Source organism: Triticum urartu, chromosome 3A (genome assembly GCF_056163025.1).
Source record: "Triticum urartu cultivar PI428250 chromosome 3A, HENAU_Tu73, whole genome shotgun sequence".
Classification (NCBI taxonomy): Eukaryota; Viridiplantae; Streptophyta; class Magnoliopsida; order Poales; family Poaceae; genus Triticum; species Triticum urartu.
The window spans coordinates 342,414,604-342,432,505 of record NC_141875.1 but is presented as its reverse complement, the minus strand read 5'-3'; the positions used below and the strand labels follow the sequence as shown (position 1 = coordinate 342,432,505).

The 17,902-nt window shown below is 40.9% G+C and overlaps 1 long non-coding RNA gene across 1 annotated transcript; it reads left to right on the top strand.

Moving 5' to 3' along the window:
* The first annotated feature begins 2,742 nt into the window (after positions 1-2,742).
* On the top strand, positions 2,743-5,810 carry LOC125543759 (uncharacterized). Its single transcript, XR_007298728.2, has 2 exons — positions 2,743-5,496; positions 5,577-5,810. It is a non-coding gene; the product is annotated as an uncharacterized LOC125543759 (long non-coding RNA).
* The last annotated feature ends 12,092 nt before the right edge of the window (positions 5,811-17,902 follow it).

The window sequence follows — 17,902 nt, the reverse complement described above, 5'->3', positions numbered from 1 at the left end:
GATCAAAGCATATGTTTTTATACAGACTTATGGTGAAGCATGTATTTACAAGGAAGTGAGTGGGAGCTCTGTAGCATTTCTAATATTATATGTGGATGACATATTGTTGTTTGGAAATGATATAGAATTTCTGGATAGCATAAAAGGATACTTGAATAAGAGTTTTTCAATGAAAGACCTCGGTGAAGATACTTATATATTGGGCATCAATATCTATAGGGATAGATCGAGACACTTAATAGGACTTTCACAAAGCACATACCTTGACAAGATTTTGAAGAAGTTCAAAATGGATCAGTCAAAAAGGAGATCTTGCCTGTATTGTAAGGTGTGAATTTGAGTAAGACTCAAAACCCGACCACGACAGAAAATAGAAAGAGAATGAAAGTCATTCCCTATGCCTCAGCCATAGGTTCTATAAAGTATGTTATACTGTGTACCAGACCTATTGTGTACCTTTCCATGAGTTTCGCAAGGCGGTACGAGAGTGATCCAGGAGTGGATCACTGGATAGCGGTCAAAGTTATCCTTAGTTACCTAAGAGGTCTAAGGAAATATTTCTCAGTTATGGAGGTGATAAAGAGTTACGTCGATGCAAGCTTTTACACCGATCCGGATGACTCTAAGTCTCAATTTGGATACATATTAAAAATGGGAGCAATTAGCTAGAGTAGCTCCATGCAGAGCATTGTAGACATAGAAATTTTGGAAAATACATATGGCTCTGAATGTGGTAGACCCGTTGACTAAACTTCTCTCACAATCAAAACATGATCACACCTTAGTACTCTTTGGGTGTTAATCACATAGCGATGTGAACTATATTATTGACTCTAGTAAATCCTTTGGGTGTTAGTCACATGGAGATGTGAACTAATCACATAAAGATGTGAACTATTGGTGTTAAATCACATGACTAGTGAACTAGATTTTGACTCTAGTGCAAGTGGGAGACTGAAGGAAATATGCCTTAGAGGCAGTAATAAAGTTGTTATTTATATTTCCTTATATCATGATATATGTTTATTATTCATGCTAGAATTTTATTAACTGGAAACTTGATACATGTGTGGATACATAGACAAAACACAGTGTCACTAGTAAGCCTCTACTAGACTAGCTCGTTAATCAAAGATGGTTAAGTTTCCTAACCATAGACATGTGTTGTCATTTGATGAACGGGATCACATCATTAGGAGAATGATGTGATGGACAAGACCCATCCGTTAGCTTAGGATAATGATCGTTAAGTTTTATTGATATTGCTTTCTTCATGACTTATACATATTCCTTTGACTATGAGATTATGCAACTCCTGAATACCGGAGGAATACCTTGTGTGCTATCAAACGTCACAACGTAACTGGGTGATTATAAAGATGCTCTACAGGTATCCCCAAAGGTGTTTGTTGGGTTGGCATAGATCGAGATTAGGATTTGTCACTCCGAGTATCGGAGAGGTTTCTCTGGGCCCTCTCGGTAATGCACATCATAATAAGCCTTGCAAGAAACGTGACTAATGAGTTAGTTGTGGGATGATCCATTACGGAATGAGTAAAGAGACTTGCCAGTAACGATATTGAACTAGGTATGAAGATACCGATGATCGAATCTCAGGCAAGTAACATACCAATGACAATGGGAATAACGTATGTTGTCATTATGGTATGGCCGATAAAGATCTTCATAGAATATGTGGGAACCAATATGAGCATCCAGGTTTCGTTGTTGGTTATTGACCAGAGAGGTGTCTCGGTCATGTCTACATAGTTCGCGAACCCTTAGGGTCCGCATGCTTAACGTTCGATGACGATTTGTATTAAGGATTATGTGTTTTGGTGACCGAAGATTGTTCGGAGCACCAGATGAGATCACGGACATGACGAGGAGTATCAAAATGGTCGAGAGGTAAAGATTGATATATTGGATGATGGTATTTGGACACCGGAATGGTTTTGGAGTGGTTCGGGTATTTTTCGGAGTACCGGGAGGTTACCGGAACCCCCCGAGGAAGTAATGGGCCTACATGGTCCATAGGGGAGATAGAGGGGAGCCCGCAAGGGGTGGCGCCCCCCCCCCCCCCCCCAAGGGAGTCCAAATTGGACAATGGGGAGGGGCACGATCCCCTTTCCTTCTCCCTCTCCCTCTCCCTATCCTTCCCTTTTCCTCCTCCGATAGAAAGGAAAGGGGGCGACTAGGATTGGGAGTCCTAGTTGGTTTCCCCCTTATGGCGCGCCCCTTGGCCGGCCTCCTCCCTCTCCTCCTTTATATATGGGGGCAGGGGGCACCCTAAAACACAATAGTTGTTTCTTAGTCGTGTGTGGTGCCCCCCTTCACAGTTTACTCCTCCGGTCATATTATCGTAGTGCTTAGGCGAAGCCCTGCGTGGATCACATCACCATCACCGTCACCACGCCGTCGTGCTGACAAAACTCTCCCTCGACACTTTGCTAGATCAAGAGTTCGAGGGACGTCATTGAGCTAAATGTGTGCTGAACTCGGGGGTGTCGTACATTCGGTACTTGATCAGTTGTATCGTGAAGACGTTCGACTACATCAACTGCGTTAACCTAACGCTTCCACTTTCGATCTACGAGGGTACGTGGACACACTCACCCCCTCTTGTTGCTATGCATCTCCTATATAGATCTTGCGTGATCGTAGGAAAATTTTGAAATTTCATGCTACGTTCCTCAACATATTTACCCATCAATCGATCACATCAGAGCCATGAGACGACAAGATCGAGGTTTAGGTCTAGGTTGATGTCGAGGTGGAGCCACGGCTTGATGGAGCTGTGGCCTTGTCAGTGGTCATGTCTGAGCCATTCGTGTCGCTGCTCGCAGCCGTGGCCTCCTCCTCCCAACGGTCACTCGACAACATCAGGCAGCACCCGCCGCAGACTGCCCACTCCTCGATTTGGCTATGTTGGTGAGAGAGCCCAACAGGTGTATTCCCAACCATATCCCACCTTACGTGGCGAAAGCAGAGATCAGAATTATCCTATCGAGTAATCCCAGCGGACAACCTCGCCGACCCCCGCAATCGCTAGAATCACGGCAAGGAGCAGGCTGACCCGTGCCACTGTAAAGCGAGGAGTTGTGCCGACCCCTTTTTCAACCGAGCTCAGCCAGCCACGCTCCCTTCCTGATCTTCCAAATTTCGCTTCAATGCGGTCCAAAGAAAAGGTGAGAAAGATATGAGATTCTTTTATGCCGCATCATTGGAAGATTTCATCCAAAATTTGTCGTGTGTTGTAGAATTGTGAGTATCTAGCATTTGATAAGGTGAGAATACTGTACTTTGTTTTCCTGGACATGTCGTGTTCAGAAATTTTGCCATGGTATTTTGGATAGAGTCCTCGCTGTTGTAGTTCAGTTAGAAATAAGCAACTACTTATGCTTGCTTAACTCTTGGTTAATCACAACAATAACCTACAAAAGAAATAATTAGGTTACCATGGGTTTCACGTTTTATCCACTGATTGTTGTGTTAGAGGATGTTGACAGGCAAACAACGGTGATAGCAAAATAATTCTTAGGATAATATAGCGGAAGGAACAAAGAATCAAGTACAGTACAAAGGTAATGTTGTATACTTCACGCTCTTATGGCGAAAACACGGGGACCGATTAATTCATCTACTCATCAAGCCATCATATTTCCATTCAGTTTGATGAGGCATATAGCGATTTTATACTAGAGATTTTGATCAAAAAGAATTCATTTTATCTGTAGCGATTGCAGTGTTCATGTATCACATAGTATAAATCGAGAGTTGTTGGCATTCTACATTTTAATAGAATATTTCATATTTCTTTTGGTTTTCTAAATCCCATTTGGCAAAATTAGCATAGCATGTATGGCCTTATATTAGCTATCTTACCTTTGTTGCACCTTTTTTGGTAGAAATCCATGATGGTTGATTAATGACACATATAAACATCCACGTACTTCAAACAATTGGCTTTTAACATGTATATCCTGAAGATGCATCTATATCCCTGTTTTCCACCATGGATAGTTAAACACTGAGAAGTTTATATTGTGACATATAATAATGTAAGGATTTTCTGTAATTTGACGCCCTCATACTGAGAGGTATGCTATTATGAACTCCCTATCATAGCTACAGCCAGGAACTACATTACCTGAGCACACATGACATGGAGCTAGCCAAATTAGGTCTGTAGTGCAAGACAGTGTCGACGACATTGATGGTGCAAAATCCGTCATATTTCTCCCATCAATTGTTTTGTTTTTGGTGGCTCTTATCCAGTCACAGAAAATAAATGTATGCTTGTTGCTCATTAACAGGCTGGCAGACAAAGAAACTACAAATAATCATCCTAGCTAGCTTCACCATTATTTGCAGCCTCAAGTCCAGCCACAGAAAAAAATATGCTTGCTACTAATTTTTTATAGTGATTGTCTGCGGAATGAAGGAATGATGGGCCGACAACAGTGTGTACATCCATGCTATGCTCGGCAGTGGAGTCGAGGATTTGACACAATTTGGATCGAATTAATTACTATCTATCCAACAAACTGTCTCTCCAAGGATCTTGGTAATTCTTACCTGGCATCGATTCTCTATGCTTCAGAAAGTGGAATGGAATGACTAATGCCTTGAGGTCTTATTTATTATAATTATAGTCAATGTAGTTCTATTTAAAGATTGTGGATATACTCTTTACGTATGGTACATTTAGTTTATTCTCAATACTTTTTTAGCAATCATTTTGGTTAAAGTATCTATACGCCTGCCAAACCCATAGTGCATCTGGGCTTAGTATTGAGAAACAGTATAATGGGGCGAGCTACAAGCCACCACAGTGATTTGAGTTAGTCAGCCCTTGGATCCCACGAACGAACGCCCCAGATCACCTGGTCGTCCCACTGTGCACCCAGTTTTTCTTCGCCCGTAACCTCCCCATCACGCAGACCTCAATGTCTCTGGGCCGCTGCTCCAGGGACTGCTGAGGACAACTTGTCATAAATCAGGCCAAGAAACTTCCACATCACTAGCTTGGGCTTTCCGCCCCTAAGAAAATCTCCTGGGCCTTCTTTGCCGCATGAGCCTACAAGTGTGCCATGCCTGCACGCTGCGGCTTCTCGAAGGGACGACCTTGTTTCAGCTTCTCTCTTTCCATGCGAAAGCGGCAGTAACGTACAGCGCCCAGTTGCCGGTGGCTCTCGCTCCCCCCCCCCCAGCGTCCATGACGTCCACTCTCTACAGTCGCGGTCACTCGCATGTTTGATCGAATCACTCAACGACGGGCCGAGAAGAACAAGGTGTTGGTTTCTTCGAGTTGCAGCCTGTACAAAAATTCAAATTTGGTGATTGATTCATATTTTAGTTTTATTATTGCTCTGGCTGCAGCACAGTGTGCAACCACACTGTGTATCCAAAGAAGCGCTTCGCCAAGATTAAGTATTCCATTGGCATGGTGCTTACACATGACGATAGCATCAAGATATTCATCACCCGCCTCAGGTCTGATCTTTCATGTTCATTATTATAAAGATCTTTTGTGTTGCCTGCAAAATATTGCTCATCTATGTTGCGAATTGCAGAGGTGCTGAAGGTCATTGAGGAGAGCTATGTGCGGCTCTAATTCGATAATTCATCTTTCATGATGCAAAGAGTTCAATCCCTTGAGAACGTGACTTATTACCATTGATGGAAACCTCTAAGATTGTATATATTTCATTTTTCCGCTCCATCCTTTTTTTATCTTCCTATATCATGAATGTGATGGGACGAAAATGTAGAAAATGAAAGCATTTACATGAGTGCATAAGTTTTGACTTCAATATCTCCAATCACGTTTATCAACGCACTGTAATCCAAATTTTGCAAAATTTAGAGGATGTTTCTATTGTCCATTTTATATTTTCTTAGAATGATCAGGCTCGGCAACGCACGCCTTCATGATCTAGTTTCTCTTAGAGCCTCGGTGCATCTGGGATTAGTATTTCTCTTAGTGAGAATTCATTCTGTTAACAGGTCTGTCTTGCATTGCAATGGACTTGGCCTCGGATCTGATTGTTTGAACAATTTTTCATATTTTAGTGCAGCATCTCACAGTGCTTTTAGTTATTGAGAATTATCAGTTATACTATGTGCATTCAGACCTATCTTTGCAAATAAGAATTTCCATGTTTAATGAATTGTTTTTGTAGCATGCGTTCCCGCAGCAACGCGTGGGGTGTCATCTAGTATCATCAAAATATCGAACGAATACCAAGTTCACATGATTACTTATAACTAGACTTCTCCCATGTCCTCAAGAACAAAAGTAACAACTCACAAAACATATTTATGTTCAAGATCAAAGGGCTGTTGAAAATCATTAAGGATCTGAACATATAATCTTCCACCAAATAAACCAACTAACATAACTACAAGATGTAATCAATACTACTAGCAACCCACAGGTACCAATCTGAGGTTTTGGGACAAAGATTGAATACAATAGATGAACTAAGGTTTGAGATGAGATGGTATTGGTGAAGATGTTGATGAAGATTGGTCCTCCCATGATGAGAGAATTGTTGGTGATGTCAATGGCTTCGATTTCCCCCTCCCGAAGGGAAGTGTCACCAACGGAATCGTTCCGCTAGAGAGAAAAGGTGCTCCTACCGAGGTTCTGCCTCGAGACGGTGGCGCTTCATCCCAAAAGTCTTCCTCTAGTAATTCTTTCACCAATATTTTTTATACATTTCAAAATAATTCTCCACAAATTTTCAAGTCATTTGTAGTTGTACAGGATAGCTATCTCTATTGTTGCCCTTTCGGGTCCAGAATTCCAGCTGCTGACAATCTCCCTCTTCATGTGGAACTTGCAAATTAAGAGAGAAAAGGCATAAGAATTGCATCATAAAGTGAAATAACAATCCAAAATACAATAAATAACAGTAGGAAAACATGATGCAAAATGGACATGTCAAGATCAAGTGCCAATCGAATGCCCAGTTAGCTCGCATGCTGCATGAGGAGGAACTTAAGTGGTACCAACATTCAAACTCTCGGTTTATCCTGAAGGTGATTCGAGTACAAGATATTTCCATGGTGTCACCCATGGTAAACACTGGAAGAAACTTATTCATTCCCCACAACAGGAGGAGAGCACGATTGAAGGGCATGGGCAACTTAAGTCTTATATAACTAGTTATTACAAAAATCTGTTCGAAACCCCTGAGGAAGGAAACTTCTCGATGGATGAGTCTCGAATAGATGACATCCCGCAAGTTTCTGATGTGTAAAATATCCTTCTATCAACCTCACTTTCTGAGGAGGGAGTTAGAAAGGTGGTTTTCCTAATGGAGCACAACAAAGCACCGGGTCCATATGGTTTTCCCGCTGAGTTCTACCAGAACTTTTGGGATGTCATCAAACATCATCTCCTACTCTTGTTTAGCTGCCTTCATGTTAGCCAACTAGAGTTGTTTCACTTAAACTTTGGTGAAATTATTTTATTACCTAAGGTTAATGAGTCTGAAAGGATACAATAGTATCATCCAATCTGCCTCCTTAATGTTAGTTTTAAAATCTTCCCTAAGGTAGCGACAATTAGGCTAAATTCGATTGCTAAACATGTTGTTCGTCCTTCTCAAACTAATTTTATACAAGGATAAAACATCCTAGATGGGGATGTCATCCTTCATGAAACAGTCCATGAATTGCATCAGAAAAAACCAAATGGCTAGGTTCTTAAAATCGACTTTGAAAAAGCTTATGACAAAGTCAAGTGGTCTTTTCTTCAACAGACTCTCAGAATGAAAGGATTTTCTACAGAGTGGCACGCAATTGATCCATAGCTTTGTGACTGGAGGTAGTGTTGCCATTAAAGTTAATGCTGGCGTTGGTCACTATTTTCAAATGAAGAAAGGATTGCAACAAGGTGACACAATATCGCCCATACTATTCAATATAGTGGCGGATATAGCGGTCATGATTGAGCGTGCCAAGGTTGATGGCCAAATTGATGGGATAGTGAATCATCTAGTTGATGGTGGTCTCTCTATCCTTCAATATGCTGAAGATACGATTCTCTTTATGGATCATGACCTCGAGAAAGTAAGAAATCTGAAATTAATTTTATCAGCATTCGAGCAACTCTCAGGGCTTAAGATCAATTTCCATAAAAGTGAATTGGTTTGTTTTGGCGAGGCTCAAGATGAGGCCCACCTGTATGCTAACCTCTTCATATGCCAATTGGGTCAGTTTCCGATCACTTATTTGGGGATACCCATACATTATCCGCAACTCACAAATGCTGAATGGAAACACGTTGAGGAGAGACTACAAAAAAGACTTAGAAGTTGGAAAGGTAAAGTGCTATCTCTGGGTGGAAAGTTGGTCCTCATAAATTCAGTACTAAGTAATATGGTGCTATATATGATTTCCTTCTTCCAGTTGCCAAAAGGAGTATTACATAGATTGGATTACTTCCGATCGAGATTCTTTTCGCAAGGAGATAGTGAGAGAAAGAAATATCGGCTGGCTAAATGAAGTGTGGTTTGTCGTCCCAAGGACCAAGGCGGCACTGGTACAGTATCGTGCTATACAAACGGTTTTAACCCCTTTCTGCGACGGCATTTGGAACCGTCGCCTAGTGAGTGACGGCGATAGGGGGGTCCTTCCCACACAACCCAAAAACCGTCGGGGATAGGAGAGCGGATACTGATGATCGCCATAGAATAAACATATGAGAAGCCGCCACAGTCCCACACGTTACATCTCGACGTTGCATTTCTGATCAGAGAGACATCCCAAACGATTACGCCCTATAGTCATGTGAAAAAGGTGGACATCAACATTTAATCTACCGATATGTTTTTGATAGGTACATTATCGCACACGGTTCAAGAATGTAAAATGTGTGCGGTGCCTCTACTAACGCCAACGTGTCCATTTCATAACTTTGTGCGATTGGTATTCCTATCACACACGCACACTGGTTTGAAACATTTGCCGTATTACCACGAATCCCACACGCATATGAGACGAAACCGTGTGTGCGTCCGTCGAGCATCGCAAACGTTTCACGTCAAAGAACCGTCTGTTCTCTTTTTTTCATCACACACACTATTTTCATTCTAACCGTGTGCACATTATTTTATTCGCTCCTGCATAATTTTATTTTTGCCTATAATTTATTATTCGAATTGGAAATTTTGAAATATGAAACATGCAATTCAAATTCTCAGCACATTGGTTGAACAACGAATCCATAAATAAAATTGTCAGTACAATATGTTGAGTAATTACATGATTAGACAGCTATTAACTATGATGAACCAGAATATTTACAGGCGGTAAAGGTGAAGAGACAAGTGTAAATCATTTTGACTGCTGATGGTGTAGAAGAAGCGGAATGCACATAATGTGCCTTCCTGCATGCCATAGGCATGAACAACTTTTGTCCAACCCCTTGTGACGATTGCCCACCCATCCTTCACCGCCTTCAGGAAGACTTCTAGAGCATTATCATGGTAGCATGAATTATATACTTTAACCTTAGTTGCCTCCACTCCGGTCATGTAGTTTGCAAGGTAATCATCAGCAAATAGCTTCGGAAACCACAGAAAAGAGAAAAAATATCAGATAGTGAGGTCTAATAGAGTAACTTATTGTGGGCAGGGGGAAAAGGCAACACATTACTTACCATCCTAAAGTTCACTATTGTCTTGGACAAAGTGTAAATAAAGAGCTTAATTCCCATCACTCATTTCTTTCGCCTAACAATCTTTCTTAGTTTCCTCACTTGAAGCTTGTTCATGAATATCTCATTGCCGCATGCGCCAAAGGGATCGAAGCGTGGATCAGTACCGCTCATATATGTACCTACAAGCAACCAATAAATGTTAGAAGCTAAACTGAGATTGCACAAATGATGTAAAATACAACTACCTACATTCCTAAGTACAAGTATTTTTAGAGATTTCAATATGAACTACATATGGATGTATATAGAATTATAGATATAGTTTACATTAGAATCTAGATTCACTCATTTTGCTCCTTGTGTAGTATATATTGAAATATCTAAAAATACTTATATTTAGGAATAGATTGTGTATAAGATATGGGACGTAGCTAACCTTGAAAGCAAACAACAACATCGCGCATTGTTGCCCTATGTAAGTACATGGAAAGCCAATGTTAACTACAATAGGGTTAACATCCACCAAAAATAGAAAATAGTAATAAAAAGGTAGCATCTGTAGTGATATCTTCATTGCGAAAGAGTAGCATGGAAGCAAAGGGACGAATTAAAAATGGATACAACTGTTAATTGCAACAGGCTTAACAACATCCTAATTAATGTTTTGTAAGTTTGTAGCCATTGAAATACAACTGTTTAAAAATGGATACAATTGTTAATTGCAACAGGCTTAATGGCCATTGAAACCGGTACTGATAAAAATGCAATTGGCAGAGTTAAACATCACAAGGCAGGTGCTGCCAGAGCACATAATGGCCCAGTTGTCTATGAAAAGGTAGGGAAAATAGCTAAAACGTGTTAGGCATGTTTACTACAACATGCTTAATACATTGACTGTACAAAACATAGCCATTAATTACAACTGGTATTGGTAAGATTGAACTGGTGAGTACATACTTGGTAAGTCCTAAGAGGTAGTTGCTGGGGCACTTCATCTGCTTGGCCAGAGCCTACCCAAAGTCAGCGGCAGCGGAGGCAAGCAGTTCCTCCGGGTCGAAGCGTGCATCAGTGCCACTAACATGTGTACCTACAGGAAACCAGTAAATGGTAGAAGTTAAACTGCAATTGCACAAATAATGTGAGATACTGTAAGACATGTGATGCACCTAACCTCGACGGCAAACAACATCATCGCCCGTTATGACCCTGCGTAAGTACATGGACAGGCATGTTAAGTACAACAAGGTTAGCATCCACCAAAAATAGCAAATGGGCAGCATCTCTAGTATATCTTCATTGCGGAGAGTAGCATGGTAGCAAAGGGACAGATTAAAAAATGGATACAACGGTTAATTGCAACAGGCTTAACATCATCCTAATTCATGTCTTGTAAGCTTGTAGCCATTGAAATACAACTGTTTAAAAATGGATTCAACTGTTAATTGCAACAGGCTTAATAGCCATTGAAACCGGTACTGATAAAAATGCAATTGACAGAGTTAAACATCATAAGGTAGGTGCTGCCAGAGCAGAGAATGGCCTAGTTGTCTATAAAAAGGTAGGGAAAGTAGCCAAAACGTGTTAGGCATGTTTACTAGAACATTCTTAATACATTGCCCGTACAGAACATAGCCATTAATTGCAACTGGTATTGGTAAGATTGAACTGGTGAGTACATACTTGGTAAGTCTTGAGAGGTAGTTGCTGGGGCACATCATCTTGGCCAGAGCCCGCCCAAAGTCAGCGGCAGTGGAGGGGAGCTGTTCCTCCGGGTCGAAGCGTGGATCAGTGCCACTAACATGTGTACCTACAGGCAAACAGTAAATGGTAGAAGTTAAACTACAATTTCACAAATGATGTGAAGTATTGTAAGACATGGGATGCAGCTAACCTCGACGACAAACAACATCATTAGCCGTTATGACCCTATGTAAGTACATGGACAGGCATGTTAAGTACAACAGGGTTAGCATCCACCCAAAATAGCAAATGGGCAGCATCTCTAGTGATATCCTGAGTCATGTATTATAAGTTTGTTGCTGGTATTGGTGAAATGAGCTGGACAGTTAATACTTGAACATCACACAGTGTGCAGTACTGAAATAATCAAGGCAGGACATGCTTAATGAAAGTGCAACTATCCCTGGGTGGTTTTGGTGATTCCTAACAACATATAGCTCATTGAACTAATGCTCTTTAAAGATGATTATTTCAGAAAGTTCAATGATTGGCATGGTATGGACAAGGAATGTGGACCCCTCAAATGCTAAGGACACATATTGGCAAAATGCTCAAGACTCTACATTTTCATTTTAATGATCCAAGATCACACTGAGTCCATAGGAAAAGCCAATACTATTAAAAGGGGATGAGGTGTTACTTAACGGCTTGCTTGCTCAAAATGCTTAGTTATATGCTCCAAAAGCCCTCAACCACTTTCTCATATCCACATATGTCCCAAACCAAAAGTCAAACTCGGCCCCACCGATTTGATCTATCCGACGCCACCGAGTTCATTTGACATACCATAGCCAGAAACCCTAATCAGTTCGGTCTCACCGATAGGGATGTCAGTCTCACCGAGATGGGATTACAAACTCTCTGTTTCCCTTTGTAACGTTTCGGTCTAACCGAGATGAGCGATCGGTCCCACCGAGTTCGCAATGCAAACTCTGTGTTTCCTTTTCGTAATGTTTTGGTCTCACTGAAATGAGCGATCAGTCCCATCGAGTTTGCCTGGCTAACTCTCTGTTTTCCTATTATAGAAATCGGTTCCACCGATTTCATGTGATCGGTCTCATCGAGATTACGTTATGCCCTAACCCTAATGAAATCGGTCCCACCGAGTTGATCATATTGGTCCCACCGAAAAGCCTAACGTTCGCATTTTGAACCAAATTGGTCTGACCGAGTATAACTATTCGGTTTCACCGAGTTTGATAAATTGTGTGTAATGGTTAGATTTTGTGTGTAGGCTATATATACCCCTCGGCCCAACCTCCATTAGTGGAGAGAGCTATCAGAATGTGCCTACACTTCCACCATTCATTTTCTGAGGGAGGACTACCTACTCAAGTGTTGAGACCAAGATATTCCAACCCAACCACAAGAATCTTGATCTCTAGCCTTCCCCAAGTTGCTTTCCACTCAAATCACCTTTCCACCAAATCCAAATCTATGAGAGAGAGTTGAGTGTTGGGGAGACTATCGTTTGCAGCACAAGAGCAAGGAGTTCATCATCAACGCACCATCTATTACCTTTTGGAGAGTGGTGCTCCTAGATTGGTTAGGTGTCACTTGGGAGCCTCCGTCAAGATTGTGGAGTTGAACCAAGGAGTTCATAAGGGCAAGGAGATCGCCTACTTCATGAAGATCTACCCAAGTGAGGAAAGTCCTTCGTGGGCGATGGCCATGGTGGGATAGAAAATGTTGCTTCTTCGTGGGTGGAGCCCTCTGTGGACTCGCGCAACCGTTACCCTTCGTGGGTTGAAGTCTCCATCAACGTGGATGTACGATAGCACCACCTATCAAAACCACGCCAAAAATCTCCGTGTCAACATTGCATTTGCTCCCTCTAAACTCCTCCCCTTTACCTTCATATGCAATGATTTACATTCCGCTGCTATACTCTTATAATTGCATGTGTAGGTTAATTGCTTGACTTGTGATAAGTTGCTAAAATCTACCAAGACTTAAAATTGGGAAAAGGCTAGATTTTTATTTGCTCAAGCAGTCTAATCACCCCCCCTCTAGACATACTTTCGATCCTACAAGTGGTATCAGAGCTTTGGTCTCCATTTGCCTTGATTTCCATAGCTTTGGTGATCATAGCCTTGGTTTCACAACCTAGGAGAGTATGGCATCTAGCAAGGGAAATTACCACCATAGAGGTCCTTACTTTGATGGTACTAATTTTGCTAGTGGGAAGCATAAGATGAAAATGCATATTCTTGGACATAACCCCGTCTTTTGGGCTATTGTGTGTATTGGCTTGCAAGGTGATTCCTTTGATGAGAGAGAACCAAACCGTGAAGCTAGCGCGGAGGAGTTGAAGATGCTGCAATATAATGCTCAAGCTTGCAATATCCTCTTCAAAGGATTGTGCCCCGAAGAATTCAACAAAATCAGCCATCTTGAGAATGCAAAGGAAATTTGGGATACTTTGATTGATATGCACGAAGGTACCGACTCCGTCATGGAATCCAAATTGGATGTGCTTCAAAGTCAGATTGACAAGTTCAAAATGAAGGATGGTGAAGGTGTCGCTGAAATGTACTCTAGGATTTCTCTCATCACAAATGAGATTGCCGGCTTAGGAAGTGAAGAGATGACCGACAGATTCATCATCAAGAAGATCCTAAGAGCCTTGGGTGGAAAATATGATGCCTTGTGCGCATTGATCCAAATGATGCCCAACTACAAAGATCTCAAGCCAACGGAAGTCATTGGAAGAATTTTTGCTCATGAGATGTCACTCAAGGATAAATAAGAGCTTCACAACAAGTCAAGTGGTGCATACAAATCCTCATGTGGTGCTCCTTCATCATCAAGTGAGAAACAAGCCTTCAATGAGGAATTGAGCCTAATGGTGAAGAACTTCAACAAGTTCTACAAGAGTACAAGCAAAGAAAGAAGTTCCCAGTCAAGGTCCTACAATGACAAAAGATCTTATAGTCATGAGCGTAATTGCTACAATTGTGGAAGACCCGGACACTACTCTAATGAGTGTATGGCTCCCTACAAAAGAAGAGAAGACTCACCTAAAAGGAGAAGTAGAAGAGAAGAATCACCTCCAAGAGAGAGAAGGAGTAGAGATGATCGTTATGAACAAAGAACCTCTCGCAAAAGCAAGGATTCCGAAAGGAAGGACAAGTCATCAAGGAGTGATACGTCTCCAACATATCTATAATTTTTGATTGCTCCATCCTATATTATCTACTGTTTTGGACATTATTGGGCTTTATTATCCACTTTTATATTATTTTTGGGACTAACCTATTAACCGGAGGTCCAGCCCAGAATTGCTGTTTTTTTGCCTGTTTTAGGGTTTCGAAGAAAAGGAATATCAAACGGAGTCCAAACGGAATGAAACCTTCGGGAATGTGATTTTCTCAACGAATAAGACCCAGGAGACTTGGACCCTACGTCAAGGCACAAGAGAGGACTCCATGAGGTAGGGGGCGCGCCTGCCTACCCCAGGCGCGCCCTCCACCCTCGTGGGCCCCCTGTTGCTCCACCGACGTACTTCTTCCTCCTATATATATCCACGTACCCCCAAACGATCAGATACGGATCCAAAACCCTAATTCCACCGCCGTAACTTTTTGTATCCACGAGATCCCATCTTGGGGCCTGTTCCGGAGCTCCGTCGGAGGGGGTATCGATCACGGAGGGCTTCTACATCAACACCATAGCCTCTCCGATGAAGTGTGAGTAGTTTACCTTAGACCTACGGGTCCACAGTTAGTAGCTAGATGACTTCTTATCTCTTTATGGATCTCAATACAATGTTCTCCCCCTCTCTTGTGGAGAACTATTCGATGTAATCTTCTTTTTGTGGTGTGTTTGTTGAGACCAATGAATTGTGGGTTTATGATCAAGTCTATCTATGAATATTATTTGAATCTTTGAATTCTTTTATGTATGATTGGTTATCTTTGCAAGTCTCTTTGAATTATCATTTTGGTTTGGCCTACTAGATTGATCTTTCTTGCAATGGGAGAAGTGCCTAGCTTTGGGTTCAATCTTGCGGTGTCCTTTCCCGGTGACAATAAGGGCAGCAAGGCACGTATTGTATTGTTGCCATCGAGGATAACAAGATGGGGTTTTCTTCATATTGCATGAGTCTATCCCTCTACATCATGTCATATTGCTTAAGGTGTTACTCTGTTTTTAACTTAATACTCTAGATGCATGCTGGATAGCGGTCGATGAGTGGAGTAATAGTAGTAGATGCAGGCAGGAGTCGGTCTACTTGTCTCAGACGTGATGCCTATATACATGATCATACCTAGATATTCTCATAACTATGCTCAATTCTGTCAATTGCTCAATAGTAATTTGTTCACCCACCGTAGAACACATATGCTCTCGAGAGAAGCCACTAGTGAAACCTATGGCCCCCGGGTCTATCTTTATCATATTGACCTCCTACTATTTAGTTATTTCCTTTGCTATTTCCTTTGCCTTTATTTTACTTTTCATCTTTATCATAAAAATACCAAAAAATATTATCTTTGTCATATCTATCAGATCTCACTCTCGTAAGTGGCCTATAGGGATTGACAACCCCTATTTGCGTTGGTTGCGAGATTTATTTGTTTTGTGTAGGTACGAGGGACTCGTGCGTAGCCTCCTACTAGATTGATACCTTGGTTCTCAAAACTAAGGGAAATACTTATGCTACTTTGCTGCATCATCCCTTCCTCTTCGGGGAAAACCAATGCAGTGCTCAAGAGGTAGCAAGAAGGGGAGATCTTCGCAGAAGTCAACATACCAAGTACCCATCACATACCCTTATCTCCCGCATTACATTATTAGCCATTTGCCTCTTGTTTTCCTCTCCCCCACTTCACCCTTGCTGTTTTATTTGCCCTCTCTCTCTATCCTCCCTCTCTTTCTCTATTTGCCTCTTTTTGCTCGCTTGCTTTTTGTTTGCTTGTGTGTTAGTTTGTTTGCTTGTCGTTATGGCTAGTCCCTTGTCTTCTCCGTTGTCTCCCGAGAGTGAAATTCTAAATTGTAAGCAAAGGGAGGGAGAAAATCTAAAAGATGCTAGGTATAGAATTTGCAATGCTCAAAATAAATCTACTAGGAAGCAATCTACTTCCGTTCTTCTTCGCAATTTTTATGTAGGCATTACTCCTTTGCACCGTTATGTTCTTGATACTATTACCGGAGTGAATTTTTTGGGTAGCCATACTTTTGATTCTTATAATGCTATGTTAGATTTATTTGGCTCACCTCCTCTCTTGATTAATGGAACTATATTAACTTTGGAGCATGTAGTGCAAAAGCTTGAAATTATTGAAAATAAGGTTGCTACCGTAGAATTAATTGAAAATTTGGATAAAAAGATCCACAGCCGAATCTCTCAATATGGATCTAAAGTAGGAGTTACTTTGAAAGATATTAAAGAAAAGGAACCCATAGTTAATGAGAAAATAAATCACGATTCCGTTAGGATGGATAAACTTGAGAATATTATTACCAACTTGGGAACCTCTTTTTCTTCCATTAAGAATACTCCAAGTTCTTCCACTAAAGTTGCCAAGCTTATGTATGTTCCTAAAAATAAGGGTAAATCCTCCAGTAAGGATGCGGATCTCAAATCTATAAGTATTCATCCCAATCTTTTTGCTATCATTAAGGAACCATTTGTTACAAATGAATTTTTAGATCTTGTGCCTAAAAGTTTGATAATCAATAAAAATAAAGAAATTCCTAAAGATGGTATATGCCTAATTGAAGAATTGCCTACCAAAGATGGCAATGCCTAGATCTATTCTTGCTTGTTATGCCTAGCTAGGGGCGTTAAACGATAGCGCTTGTTGGGAGGCAACCCAATTTTATTTTTATTCATTCTTTTTTTTCCTGTTTAGTAATAAATAAATTATCTAGACTCTTTTTTGGTTGTGTTTTTTGTGTTTAATTAGTGTTTGTGCCAAGTAGAACCGTTGGGAAGACTTGGGGAAAGTCTTGTTGAACTTGCTATAAAAACAGAAACTTTAGCGCTCACGAGAACTTCTGCCATTTTTATTTGGAAAGTGATATTTAATTAATTATTTTTTAAGATGATTAATAGATAAATTCCTCACGTCCATAAATTTATTTTAGAATTTTTGGGGTTCCAGATCTTGCGCTAGCTACAGATTACTACAGACTGTTCTGTTTTTGACAGATTCTGTTTTTTCGTGTGTTGTCTGCTTATTTTGATGAATCTATGGCTAGTAAAATAGTTTATAAACCATAGAGAAGTTGCAATACAGTAGGTATAACACCAATGTAAATAAATAATAAATTCATTACAGTACCTTGAAGTGGTCTTTTATTTTCTTTCGCTAACGGAACTCATGAGATTTTCTACTTTAAGTTTTGTGTTGTGAAGTTTTCAAGTTTTGGGTAAAGGTTTGATGGATTATGGAACAAGGAGTGGCAAGAGCCTAAGCTTAGGGATGCCCATGGCACCCCCAAGATAATCTAAGGACACCTAAAAGCCAAAGCTTGGGTATG